General features: G+C 37.2%; 1 long non-coding RNA gene across 2 annotated transcripts in view; it reads right to left on the bottom strand.

Moving 5' to 3' along the window:
• LOC115072700 overlaps nucleotides 1–13,187 on the bottom strand; it is a 61,121-nt gene that overhangs the window by 23,346 nt on the left and 24,588 nt on the right. For both annotated transcript variants that reach the window (XR_003851731.1, XR_003851730.1), the window contains exon 2: nucleotides 10,171–10,413. This is a non-coding gene — a long non-coding RNA (uncharacterized LOC115072700). The remainder of the gene's footprint in view (nucleotides 1–10,170; nucleotides 10,414–13,187) is intronic.

Raw genomic sequence — 13,187 nt, 5'->3', positions numbered from 1 at the left:
TGAAGCAATTGCAGGGCGGTAATCGTAGATCAGACAGTAGCAGATGGAAACAGCGTATAAGAAAGGATCTGCCATTGCTGAGGTAATAGTACAGTCGCTGTGATAAGGAAGATACACTACTGGCAGAGATGAGTAGGCATGTGCGATTATGAAAGCTTGCGGATAATCTCTTCTGACTGCTTCAGAGAAATGAGGAGCGAGATCATCAGTTGAGAATCATTGGAGAAGTTGGGGAGTTTGGGGAGGATGAATCGTGTACTATTGACTTGAAGTAATGAGAGAATAAAGGAATTAAAGAAGAAACATACCTCTTGGCAGCTCTGAGTACACTTGAGATTTATGATCATTAATATTTTTAATGTAGTTGTGATTGTGTACTTCCTTCAGGTCATGATCAGCCTTTTAGGTATAATAGTATTCAGAGAGTTGGGTGTGGTGGCACATGACCATTCCAGTACTTAAGAGACTGAGGCAAGAGAACTGAAACTTCAGGTCTAGCTTGGATTGCTTAGCAGAAAGACCAAAAAAAAAAAAAAAAAAAAAAAGAAAAAAAAAAAAAAAAAAAAAAAAAAGTATTTGGAGAATAAAATAAATATAAGGAAGAGTGAGTGTTTTCCGGAAGAGCACTATAGGTGTGATAGAGTAAAACAACTGTGAGGACAAAAAGTTATGGAAATGAAAGGATGGCAAAATAAGATATGGTATTCAGGAATGAGATAGTTGAACTCGATGTGAGAAGGGTGCCATGCATGCTAGTAATAAATCCCTGTAGAATCATGAAAATGGATGACTGAGGAAGGATAAAGAAACAGTGTTGGAGATCAAGGAACTGACAGTCCATTTCTCTTCAGTTTTACGGGGCTGGTAGAGATGATATGTCACCAGGAAAAAGAGGAATCTATGGAATTCCTTTATTGTCCTGCAAATTCTATGAAAACCATCTGAGGACACTGGCATGAAAAGCTCTTCTGTCATCCAGTAGCACATTCAAACACATGGAAACTTGTGCATACCTTCTGGCAGCTAAGGCAATAGAGTTGAACTTACAATAAAACAGAAATGCACTAGATCTCAGTTATATGACAATTTCTCATTCTTAAGATGGCCCAGACAGTTAAAGACTTGGATTCAGTTATTGATCTTTCCCAGGGAAAAGCCATGTTTGCATTGTACTCATCAAGAACACACAATAATTTAGGAAGCTGGTGAATAGTCCCACCACTTCCTGACAACTTATTTCCTTATGTCTTTTAGAAAATCGAAGTGAATCCAAAGGTTCCTTCTGCTCTGGAGGTCTTCATTCCTGGTACTCTGAAGAGAGCTAGGGCAAAATGCAGGCAGAAAATAGATGAGTTTTAAATGTTATTCTCTATATATTAGGTAAGACATTACTCCTGTGCTGCCCAGCTCTCAGGATAGGTAAACTACTAAAAGGCAAAACTGAGGGCAAGTTGAGTGTCTTTCATTCCCTCCTATCAAGGCAAAATAAGTTACAAATATACAATTTTACTATAATAGTATGTCATTGTTTAGACACACTAAGACAGATATAATTTTTTATCCTGAAGTGTTTCTTATAATTTTATAGTTATAACTATCACTTAAGAGAGAAACACTTCTACATATGTCTATATACACCCTTGTCTTAGTTTTCTAAAGGTAAGTTTTTCAAGGGAAATATATTTGTCATTTTAATGGGAGCTCTTTCTTTCTCTGTCAGATAGTAGATAGATGATAGATAGATGATAGATAGATAGATAGATAGATAGATAGATAGATAGATAGATGATAGATAGATGATAGATAAATAGAAAGAAAGAAACATAGATATGTAGATACATGGATAGATGATAGAAGATAGATGATAAACAGACAGATAGATATGACCATACTGGCATATGGTCATATAATTATAATTCTATAATCCAATCAGATTATAGAATTAACAATATTTCATTAGCAATGTATTGGAAATCTCTCCTCTTTCTGTTGAAATAACCTAAACATAATAAAATATTAAACTATATTCCATGGTTTTAGGAGTATAGAACGTCTCAAAAAAATCAAATAAAGAGGAGAGGAAAGAAGATGGGAGGGGAGGGGAGGAGAGGGGAGGAGCAGACAGACTGAATAGGTTAGAGGATATCTGTTATGGTTTGAATCTAAAATGTCCCCCATGAGCTCATGTTCGAACACTAGGACCCCATCTGGTAATGTTTGGTAGGTGGTAGAACATTTGTAAATTGTGACTTAGCAAGTGGAAGTGGATTGCTGTGGTGTGGGTCACAGTGGAGCTTTTCTAGATCCTGATCATCCAGAACATGAGGAGCAGCTACTTCATCCTTCTGCTCCAAGAAAAAAAGAGTTGCTATAACCATCACCATGCACCATGCTTTCCACCCCCATGATAGACTATTTGTGCTGAAATTGTGAGGCAAAATAAACTTCTCCTCCTTTCAGTTTTTCTGTCAGGTATTTTGCTATAACAATGAAAAAGTAAGTAAAAATTATAGATGCATTAGAATACAGTAAAAGTTATGGGAGAAACAAAATGCATCAGCTCATTTGGATGAATCTAAGAGAAATGAGAAACAGACAATAAGGCTAAAACAGAATTAATATATCGCAGTGATGGGAAATCTTATCTACACCCAAACCTGACACAGTCATTAACTCGAAGTGTTTGATCTTGCTGATATATACACCGATTTGAAGTTATAAACATGGAGATGTCACACTAGAATAATTCCAACCACAGGAAGAAATACATTTGCACTAAAAAATTATCATGCAAGAATGGTACTTGCATTCTATGATAGGTGTAGAGAAAGCTTCCTTTGATTTTATATGGATTTCTCTAAAGAAAGACAGAGTAAGAGAATTTGAAGTCCCTAAAAATGTCATTATTTAGGCAACAACTAACTACTCCAATGAGGTGGGAAAATGAGGGGTAAATGAAGAAATAAATGAGTTCTGTAAGTGTTCTTGGTGAATAAAGATGGGAATAGATGCGTGTGACAGCAGGAAGAATGAGCACGCAGCCAAGGACAGATGCTGCAGTGCTGGCACAGATAAATCAGGAAGGCAGAATCCTTGAGTCTTCTAAGGGCTTACACTAATAGATGCTAAGGAAAAAACAAACATACAAATAAGAAAAGACAGGCACTTCTTAAGATCATTTTAATGTTAACTTAAAACGTAAAGAAAAGAAACACCTCTTGGGTTTTTATTTTATGTGTTGACTTGCTTTGATAATGGTATTCAGAATGAAAAAAAAATCACATAAATAACATGTTCAATAATGAATACTAAAATCATAGGGTGAGGGGTGCAGAAGAACATGGTATTTGAAAATTATCATTCACAGATAAATTACTTCCTAGAAAGGGTAAAGTATGAAAAGTGGTCACACCTTAATGAAGAAATGTTAGAGTGAGATGAAGCAATCTGACCCTAAATTTGTAATATTTTAATTAAAAAATTAAAACCTGTTATACCCCCAATCATTGTAGCAGATTAATTTTAAAAGTTGGAGGAAATGTTCTAGATTAGAAGTGACATAACAACCAAAAGTAATGCACAAACCGAAATTGGATACTCGTTGCAAACACAATCTTAGATGCAAGGTGGCAATGTAGGAAATTCTAGAGGTCATTCCCTTTACAGAAGCAACCATTCAACTGGAAAAAGCAATTGAATCCATTACTTTGATAATCTACAACCTAATTGGACACATAAGAGCCAAGGGAGTGCTTGCAAAGAGAAGCTGCTGACTTTTCCCAAGTGAGCTGTGTGAGCACAGCAGCTGCCACCCCCATTCCTCAGGCTCCTGCAACTGAGGGGGCAGCAGCCCAGGCTTCTGGAACAGGCCAGGAAAGGGAACTCCTGTCCTCTGAAAACGTCTAACTCAAACCAGCATACATGCTTGCCACATTTCAGTCCTCCTGGTGAGGTTTATACCAAAGGATTTAAAGACACAGAGCTCCTTTTCCCCCTGTAAGAACAGGACACTTCATTTCAGAAAATCTTTGTCAGGTCTCTGCACTTATATCTGTAGATAGAATTGGATAGTTCACTTGTAAATGGAGCTATGGATGATAAGGTTTTACAGGGAAGCAAGTTCTAATCTGCAAGGACATGGTATGACACTAATAAGTTGGCTTTATGCGCTATGCAATAAAAATCTAATAAAGAGCTACAAGGAGCAAAAGCCATAACAATATTGTCTCTCTTAATGCTGTCTTAGAGGTGACAGCATATATAATGTACTGGCATAGACTTCAAATTCTGGAGTGGGACCAACTGATGTGAAAGTTCTAGCCCTTTCTAGTCATGCAAACTTAGCCAACCCACTTCTTACGTTTTTTTTTTTTTTTGGTCTTTTTGATACAGGGTCTCCCTGTAGGCCCAGCTGTCCTGGAACTCACTATGTAGACCAGGCTGGCTTTGAACTCACAGAGATCTGCCTACCTCTGCCTCCCGAGTGCTGGGATTAAAGGAGTGAGCCACCACCACTGGTTCCACTTACCTTTTTAGAACCAGACTCCTTACTTTAGTATAAGTAAAAATGATTCTTCAGGAAATTCAGATATGCATTTTCTCTTCAATGTTAGCTTTTTTATTGGGATGAGATCTCATATCAGGCAAAGCTAGTGTGTTCTAAGATTTTTTTTTCAGCAAAATTTGCCCCAGGTAAACAATGGATAGATTGACTTTTGACATGTCCTGTTGCTAGCATTACAATATTCTCTTTTCTCTTATTACTGTGTCATAAATCATTCACTAATCCAGAGGCAAATAACTATAACTTTCCACAAAAAGTAGTTGAATTCGTCCTTCAGTCACTGCTGCCTCACTCACTCTCTTTTAGCCATTTCCACCTTGACTTGTGATGCTATGACTCAAGAAAAGATTATCCGACTGTATGAACAAGATTTTATAAAAGCTTAATTCTAACTAAAGTTTGACTAATGGACCTAAAATATTCTTAGAAAAGTTTGAAATGATATTTAACTGTGCTTCAGTTTTTGTTTCCTTAAAAATTAATGGCAATGTAGTGTGTTTGTACATATAATCTAGCATCCTCTGTTCTTTTATAAAAATAAAGACTCCGTGAAGACTAGAAATGATAGTGCACACCTGTAGTCCTCAATTTTAAGAGACAGAGACAGGAGGATTGATGTTCACTTGAGCTTTATAGTGGAAAAACTATCTAAAAAAGCAAAACAACCAGGCATGAGGACACAGGCCTTTAATTCTAGCACTCGAGAGGCAGATGCAGGCAGATCTCTATGAGATCAAGGCCAGCCTTGTCTACATAGCAAGTTCCAGGTCAGCTGGGACTACAGGAAGACCTTGTCTCAAAAACACCAAAAGAACTAACAAAACCAAACAAACAAAAAAATTACAAAAGAGTTGGTCAGAGTAACTACATAATTGAAGACAAATTTGTTTTTAGGATGTTACAAGAATATTATCTTGCTGGACGGATGTATTAATAGGGATATTAAAATTAAAATAAGGCTGAGTGCATAGCATAGCCTGTACAAAGACCAAAACATCCACTAAAAACAAATTCCAAAGTATTTGCAAATGAACTGGGCATGGCACACACCTTTAATCCTACAGAGGGAGTCCAGGTCAGGAGTCCAGGTCAGCTGGGGCTACAGGGAGACTCTGACTCAATGGGGACTTGCTATTTAAAAAAAAAAAAAAAAAAAAAAAAAAGAAAGAAAGAAAGAAACAGTATCTGCAAATGAGCTCAAATGAGCTCATGTGCAGAATATTAGACCATAAGAATAAGCCTCATTTAAAGATTACTGAGGACTAAGCAGGCTGTTTTGTTCAATGCACAGAAACACTGAAGCATATTCATCCAAAAGAATTTGATAAATTAATTAAAGCAGATTTTAGGATTGGAAAAACCTAAGACTTAAATTTTACAAACAGCCTAAAACAAATTAGAGTATAATCTTTAAAGCCTAAGCCATGACAGTTTTAGATATAATTTTGATAAAATATTTCATTTTTTCTTAGATATAAGCACCAAAATTAAGAAGTGATTCCCTGCAATTTCTGTTGCTTTTCATTTATATTTAATATAATCTGTGATTAATCTTTTGGTTTCATATGGTGGTTATACCATGAAAAGCTGAAGGTTTGGTATATTTTTCCTATGCATAAATAATGTGACATTATATTGTGACATTATATAACATTATTGATGACTTCCCTTCATGGGGGTTGAAAAGAAATGACAGTGAGGGAGGATGTAGTATGTGGGTATCTTTCAAGGACACTCCGTAGTCATCAGCTAAGACTGTTAACATCTCTTATCAGTTTCTCTATATGTAAAAATTCATGCCCAGCTCATATGCTATGCACACTTAAGGAATTAATATGTTGTATTGTTGAGAGCAATGCTGGAGTCAGGTGTGGTGCACCTGTATACTCAGAACTCAGGAAGGAGTCTGAGACAGGAGGACCTCAAGTTCAAGACAGCCCAAGTTAGATGGTATATTTATATGTGTTCGTGTGAATGTGTGCACATATTTATGTAAGTATACATATGTGTATGTGCACATGTATTTGGAAGTTAGAAGTCAGTGTTAGGTGTCTTTCTTGAAAGCTCTCTCCCTTAATTTTTGAAGCAAGAACTCTCAATGAACTTGGAATTCAGATTTAGCTAGGCTGGCTGGGGTGAATTCCAGGAGACCTAGTTTCTCTCCTCTCTCTCCCTCCAATGCTGTTGGAGACTTAGCCACTTCCCCAGCCCTTTAGATTTTTAATTTGATCTGTATCAGCAACAAATCCAGCAGGTCAAAAATTAAATTGTTATTTGACATGTCAAGATTTTTGAACAATTGACATTCTAAGAATCAAAACATGGCCTTTAAAAACAGTAGCACTACACCGACTCTGCCAAAAAGTTCATGTTGTAAAACATACCCTCTGGGAAATAGTTGGATCAACTTTACAGTTATACTAATTCACTGAATCCAGTCACAATTGTTGAATAAACAATTTAACTTTACACAAGACATGGGAGATGAGAGATGTAATAGATACTTGGAAAGAATGTAAAGTTATTTTTCACAGTTCTCACAGTAAAAAGGAGTCTGAGATGCATAGGAAACAGTATGCACAAGACCTATCTTAATTCTAAAACTTTTCTAATTCTGTGGAATAGTTAATTAATTTAGTTTTTTTTTTTTTTTTTTTGAGACAGGGGCTCCCTGTAGCCCCAGCTGTCCTGGAACTCACTATGTAGACCAGGCTGGCCTTGAACTCACAGATATCCACCTGCCTCTGCCTCCTGAGTGCTGGAATTAAAGGCGTGCGCCACCGCGCCTGGCAATTTAGCTTTTATCTTTGTATATTTTACTTGCCACAGTACAGAGTACACTTGTGCCTCTAGTGCTCTAAAAATATTTGAAATAGATGGCATGTAGAAATTTGTGTTCTTATGCACTTACAGCAAAGTCTATTTTTAAAATTATGTGAAATTCATTTCATTACATTTTATTTATTTATTTGTGTGGGGTCTTTTTTCTGTGCATATGCAAGCATACATGTGCTTGCCATAAGCACGTGTGGAGGTCAGAGGACAATCTTCAGGACTAGGTTCTCCCCTTCTACCATGTGGATCCCAAGGATCAAACTCAGCTCAGTGGGCTTGGCAGGGGGAAGTGCCTTTATCTGCTGAGCCATCCGGCCAGTCTGGACTTTGCATGACAGGGTCTACCTAGTCCCAGCCCACCTGGAAGTGGCTATGTGGATCATCTCACAGAGATCCACTTGCCTCTGCCTCATGGGGGTTGGGATTAAAGATGTGGGCCACCCAGATGGAATTTATTTTTAATGAGCTTCAATATATGGAAAAAAACCAAAAGTACACCCAGATTCAAACTCAAGACACAATAAGAATTTGGGGAATCTAATGAAAAGAAGCTGTGCATTAAGGAGATAATAGAGTCAGTGGAAACATGACATGCTTTCTTTATAACTACCAGATCAAGGGAAATGCAAACTGCATATTGGCTAAAGTAGCTGATCCTTCAACATTTAAAATTGATTCCCACATATAGGAGTTACAGTTTATTAAAGCTACCCTCCATCACTAATGACAAATTGCCACATTAATAGGAAGTCACTTGGTAATCATTCCCATTTAAAGCTTACCACCTCACTCCCCATCTCTTGCAAAGACTAAATTCCTTGGCAGATTACATATGATTCTATGCATTTCAGTTCCTATTTCCCATAAGATTTACTCTCATCACAATTTCCTTTCAATATTATTTATCCTTTCAGTATTACCTACAGTTTCCTCTACTTGGAATCGCCTCCTTCAAGTCCGACATCTTTATTTCTGCTGATAAAAACCTTTCTTACCTACCCGATTCTCCTCTGTCTAGGAATAGTAACTAACATAATTATAATGATGGGGTACTGAGCACTTACTCTGTGTCATAAAATGTTTTTTTTTCCCCTTTACAAGCATAGGATAGTGGTTAAAATCAGAGTTGCTAGACTCAAACTCCTTGGGTTGTCATTTGGAGCTTTATTTCTTTGATTCTGCAAACTTCTGCACCTTAAAAAAAACTTCCTTTCCTTTCCCTCCTCTGTACAATGGACCTAATAGTAATGCCTCATGAGGTCGTAATACATACAAAATGCTTGGTAAATAGTAAGGATCGTATGAATGTGTGTGTGTGTGTGTGTTTTCTCATCACAGATAAAGAAATTAAGGATTATAATTGAGCAATGGAATCCCTAAATGCATAGTCCTTCCATTTTATCATTACATTATTCTGACTCCAGGAATTCTTTAAATCTCTTCAGATACTTCTTATCACAGGCTAGCATAACTATCTCCTCATTAGGAGTGTTTTGGGAATGGAATCTATGCCTTTTTTATCTCTTTGATGTGAAGCAGACCTGTGAATCACCAGCTGGCTCCCAACATAATGATCAAAATAGTACTGATCCTCAATGATTGTGCTGAACAAATGACTACATTGGTATTAAGGTGCAGATTTAATATCTACACTGTTTCTTTTCCTTGTATATAGGAATAAATCAAAAGTTGAATGTCACAGATGAGACTGATATTTGAGACAGGGTATCATGATTTTAACTGGTATGACATATATGACTACCATATTACATGGTATGGCATGTATAACTACCATACTACATACTAAATAGTACATTCTATTTAGAACCACAAATAATTTTAGTAATATTCATACCTTATGGATGTTATTTTGTAACTACACATTCCTAACTTTGTGAATACATAATTTTATAAAATCTTTGTAACTACTGTTTCTAGATCGCTTTTACAAGTAATGAGTATGGTATGTTCGACCCTGTGTTTCTTTGGCTACCTACATACGCATAATAATTAAGAAGCACGAGCAAACAAGATGCTGTTATTACTTCCTCACTGACCCTACACTAACCCATCAGGACTTCATTCCATGTATGCAAGACCCCAAAGCCCTGGTCTAAAGTCCCAAGCCTGTTTCCTTTCTGGATTTTCATTGAGCTTTTCCCCATGATGACCAATGTGTTATTAGCATCAACACTCAGAAACCTAAGGGCAGTCAAGAGGCAGCTGTTTCTCATATGGGTCAGATATGGATGGAGTTTAGACGCATTTATTCTGGAGTGCCCATTTGTGTCTCTGTGAGGATCTCATAGTATGGACGCATTGGAAAGTGGGAAGGGAAAAGAACAAATAATGAACCAGAAGCCAGCTCCCACCTATGCCCCCCCATGCTTTCATTTTCTGACTCAGAAACCATTTGTTATCTATTTATATTAATTCTTTGAGAATGTCATATAGGCATACAATGTATTCTATCATATTCACCCTCTAACCTTCCTTCTCATTCCTCCAAGGTCTACTCTCTTTATCTCCATACCCTTCCAGCCTCATGTCCTCTTTTACTTTGTTTTTTAAAAAAAATTATAACCCAATTTACAATCCAATATATGGTGCTCTGGATGTGGGGGTCACCAACTGGAGTGTAGAAGACTTACCAGGGGCTACATCCTTCAAGAAAACTGGCTGTCCTTCCTCCAAACCATCAATTGTCAATGATTTTGCCGCTAGGAGTGGGAGCTTGTGAGTCCCTTCCAGTTCCGTGCTGGAATACTTACTGGCTTGATCTTGGGCAGTTCATGGACAGGCTGCTCATGAGTGCAGCAGTCTTGTCGTGGCTAGAAAACATTGCTCCATTCTGGTCTTCATGGCCTCTGGTTTGTAACAATTATTCCACCCCTCTTCCAACATGGTCGCTGGATGGGAAATTTTTGAGGCATCTCAATTGTAGCTTGGCAGTCCACTGATGCTTATTCTCAGTGCTTTGACCACTTGTACGTTTCTATATTTACTGATGTCCACTGCAAAAAGAAATTTCTCTGATGAGATCTTAGAGTGACATTAATCTATGGGTAGTGAGATAGTAATTCAGAGTACAGTCTAATCATATGTCCATTTAGCAAAATAATAGTAGTGGATTCACACCTGGAGCCTATGAGCTACCAAACATGGATTTGGGCCATATTTACTGTACCAGGTGTGTATTTCCTCCCATGAAGCAGGCCTTAAATCCAATTATAAAATGGTTGTTTATGCCAATAACACTTTTGCTACTATTGCAGTCATGGGCATATCTTGCCACTCTGATAGGGTCATCATTGTGTTTCACAAGGTTCGCACTAGGTAAAGTTTGTGGTGCCTTTTCTCCCCAACAGCTGCCTTAGCACTTTCTAGTACTACAAAGCTACCTGTCAAGGAGAAAGATTCCTGGTCATTGCCAAATTGATTTCTCTGTATCCTGTGACCAAAATCATGCTGTCTTCAGCAATCAATGGTTACTATTAGGTTCTGGTGGGTGATGGTCTAACAATAATAATTTTAAACTCAAATCTGCACTTCTAAGTCATAATGTAGATAATTTGTTAAGAACAGAATATAAGACATTTTGCCTAACTTGCTGTTAGCTTTAGTTACCATTAAGTATTTGGCTACTTAGCCAAATATTCAGGAATTTTACTTGTGTAGTGTTGTCTGAGATCCTGTTAACATCAAAGGCAAGCTTGCAAGAGATAATTTACCCACAGATATAACAAGAGTTTCTGTTCCATTGGTCTAAGAAGGTGGTGATATTAGTGGGAATGTGGTTGAGTACATTCATGCTCTTCTGTATTGTAGCTTAGATCAATATAGAAAAGTAGCTTTGCTTATCTTTCTGTAATCACTGAGAAATGACTAGCATAAGATAGTTTTAAAACTCCATTCTTCAGCATGACAGTCATCACATTTTTAAAACTTGCCTTTAAAATATTTTATTACATCTGTATATTTAGTGTGTATGTGTGTGTATATGTATGGGCACATGTGTGTCATGCTGCACTTGTGGAAGTTAGAGGACAACCTTTGAGAGTTGATTGTCTCCTTCTACCATGCTCGTCTTGGGGATTGAACTCGGGTTGTCAGGCTTGGCAGCAGACAACTTTACATGCTGAGCCATTTCACGGGTACAGACAGTTATGATACTGATTAGAAAAGAAAAATCTCCAGTTCTGTGCATTGTCCTAACAAGAGCCACATGCAGAAATGAGAAAAGGTTAGCTACAGAAAAAAAGAAATGTTTGTTGAGGTCCAGGAACCCAAGCAGAAAGGCTGTTTTCATTTTATAGTATGGAGGGGGATATTTTATCATCAACAGAAATGCCTGTTTGCCAAATCACAGTTTCAGAGATTTGATGGTGGAAAACCCTGTAAACACAGGGTCCAGCTGTGTTTCTACACCAATAAGGAAAAGCCACTTGCCAGTGTAAACTTGGACAGCATTGTTTTAAGGCAGTGGCTGCCTCTCTTATCAGAAATGTGCAGGTCAAAGAAGAAAGTGGGGAGGTCTCAAAACCCCACCTCTGTGTAGCAAGCAAACATTCTACCAGATTGGTTCCCGTGGTGCAGATGGACATTACGACTGCTAATAAATCTGAGGGGGTACTTGTGCTCTTTAAAGAGAGGAAAAGGAACTGTGTGGCTTTGTAGGAAAGGAAACTGTGAGTGAATCCAATCTACAGAGAAATCAATTTCACACGGCCATAATTCAAGGAAATGGGGTTGTATATAATGAAGTGGAAATTCACTTTGCTCCTTAAAATTTGAACTTTCTTCTTGGCTACTATTATTTTTGAAAGCAGCTCGGACTTTTTTCTCATCACCCTCTGCAGGCATTCTTGCTAAACATGGGAATCTATGAAACACGGACTCGCACTGTGACTCATTAGTATTGTTTCCTTTAACTTTTCTCACACCTCATCCTGCATCATTTCCCTTTTTTCAAGACCAAAAAAAGAGCAATAAAAAGAAATCAACATTTTAAAAAACATTGAACATGCATCAAGAAATATTCTAAATTCCTAACTTTTTTGCCTTGCCCAAGTGCATATTTTAGCATTTACACAGAAATTATGTTCAAATGCTGAATACTAGTCACACAGCAACATAGCCAGGACATTTCCATTTCTTCTCCTCTTGATGGGTTGGGGAAAGAGAAAAATGAACTTGCTCTCATTTCTACTTAAAATGAAGATGATGACTGAACCTATTTTAAATAGCAGTTGCATATACAACATCAATATATTTTTAAGACTATGTCCAGAACAAGAGAAAATGAGAAGCTTGTTTGACTTGTTTGATCCAGAAATTACAGCATCTATGGCTTTAAGAATGATCATTAAGCAAACATTTATGAATAAAGCTAAAATTTTATTAAGGAAATGAATGTTTTCAGGTACCTTTTAAGACATTCAGAAGTAAAAAAAAAAAAAAACAGCAGTTGAAGTGGCATAAGGGAAAAGAGAACAAAAATGTCACATTCTACTTCTCAAATCGAAATCACTAACCAAAGGATTACACTGTATGATGTATGTATGTAGGTATTTGTTGTAGAAGAAAGATTGAATACTTTAATATAGAACATACAGGGCACAATAGTAAGTAGAGAAAATTTCACCCTTGGAATGACTTCAGAAATCAGTTATCAAATCTCATCTGTCAAATAAAAAAGCCAAAGTCTATGGTGTGGTATCTTAAAGAGTGCCATACCAAATGGCATAGCTTAGGTGAAATGTCAAATGTTGGACTCCAAACAGGAGGC

The sequence above is a fragment of the Nannospalax galili genome, unplaced genomic scaffold, assembly GCF_000622305.1.
Source record: "Nannospalax galili isolate Female #2095 unplaced genomic scaffold, S.galili_v1.0 scaffold461, whole genome shotgun sequence".
Classification (NCBI taxonomy): Eukaryota; Metazoa; Chordata; class Mammalia; order Rodentia; family Spalacidae; genus Nannospalax; species Nannospalax galili.
The sequence above is the reverse complement of the archived record's forward strand: the minus strand, read 5'-3'. Positions and strand labels throughout refer to the sequence as shown.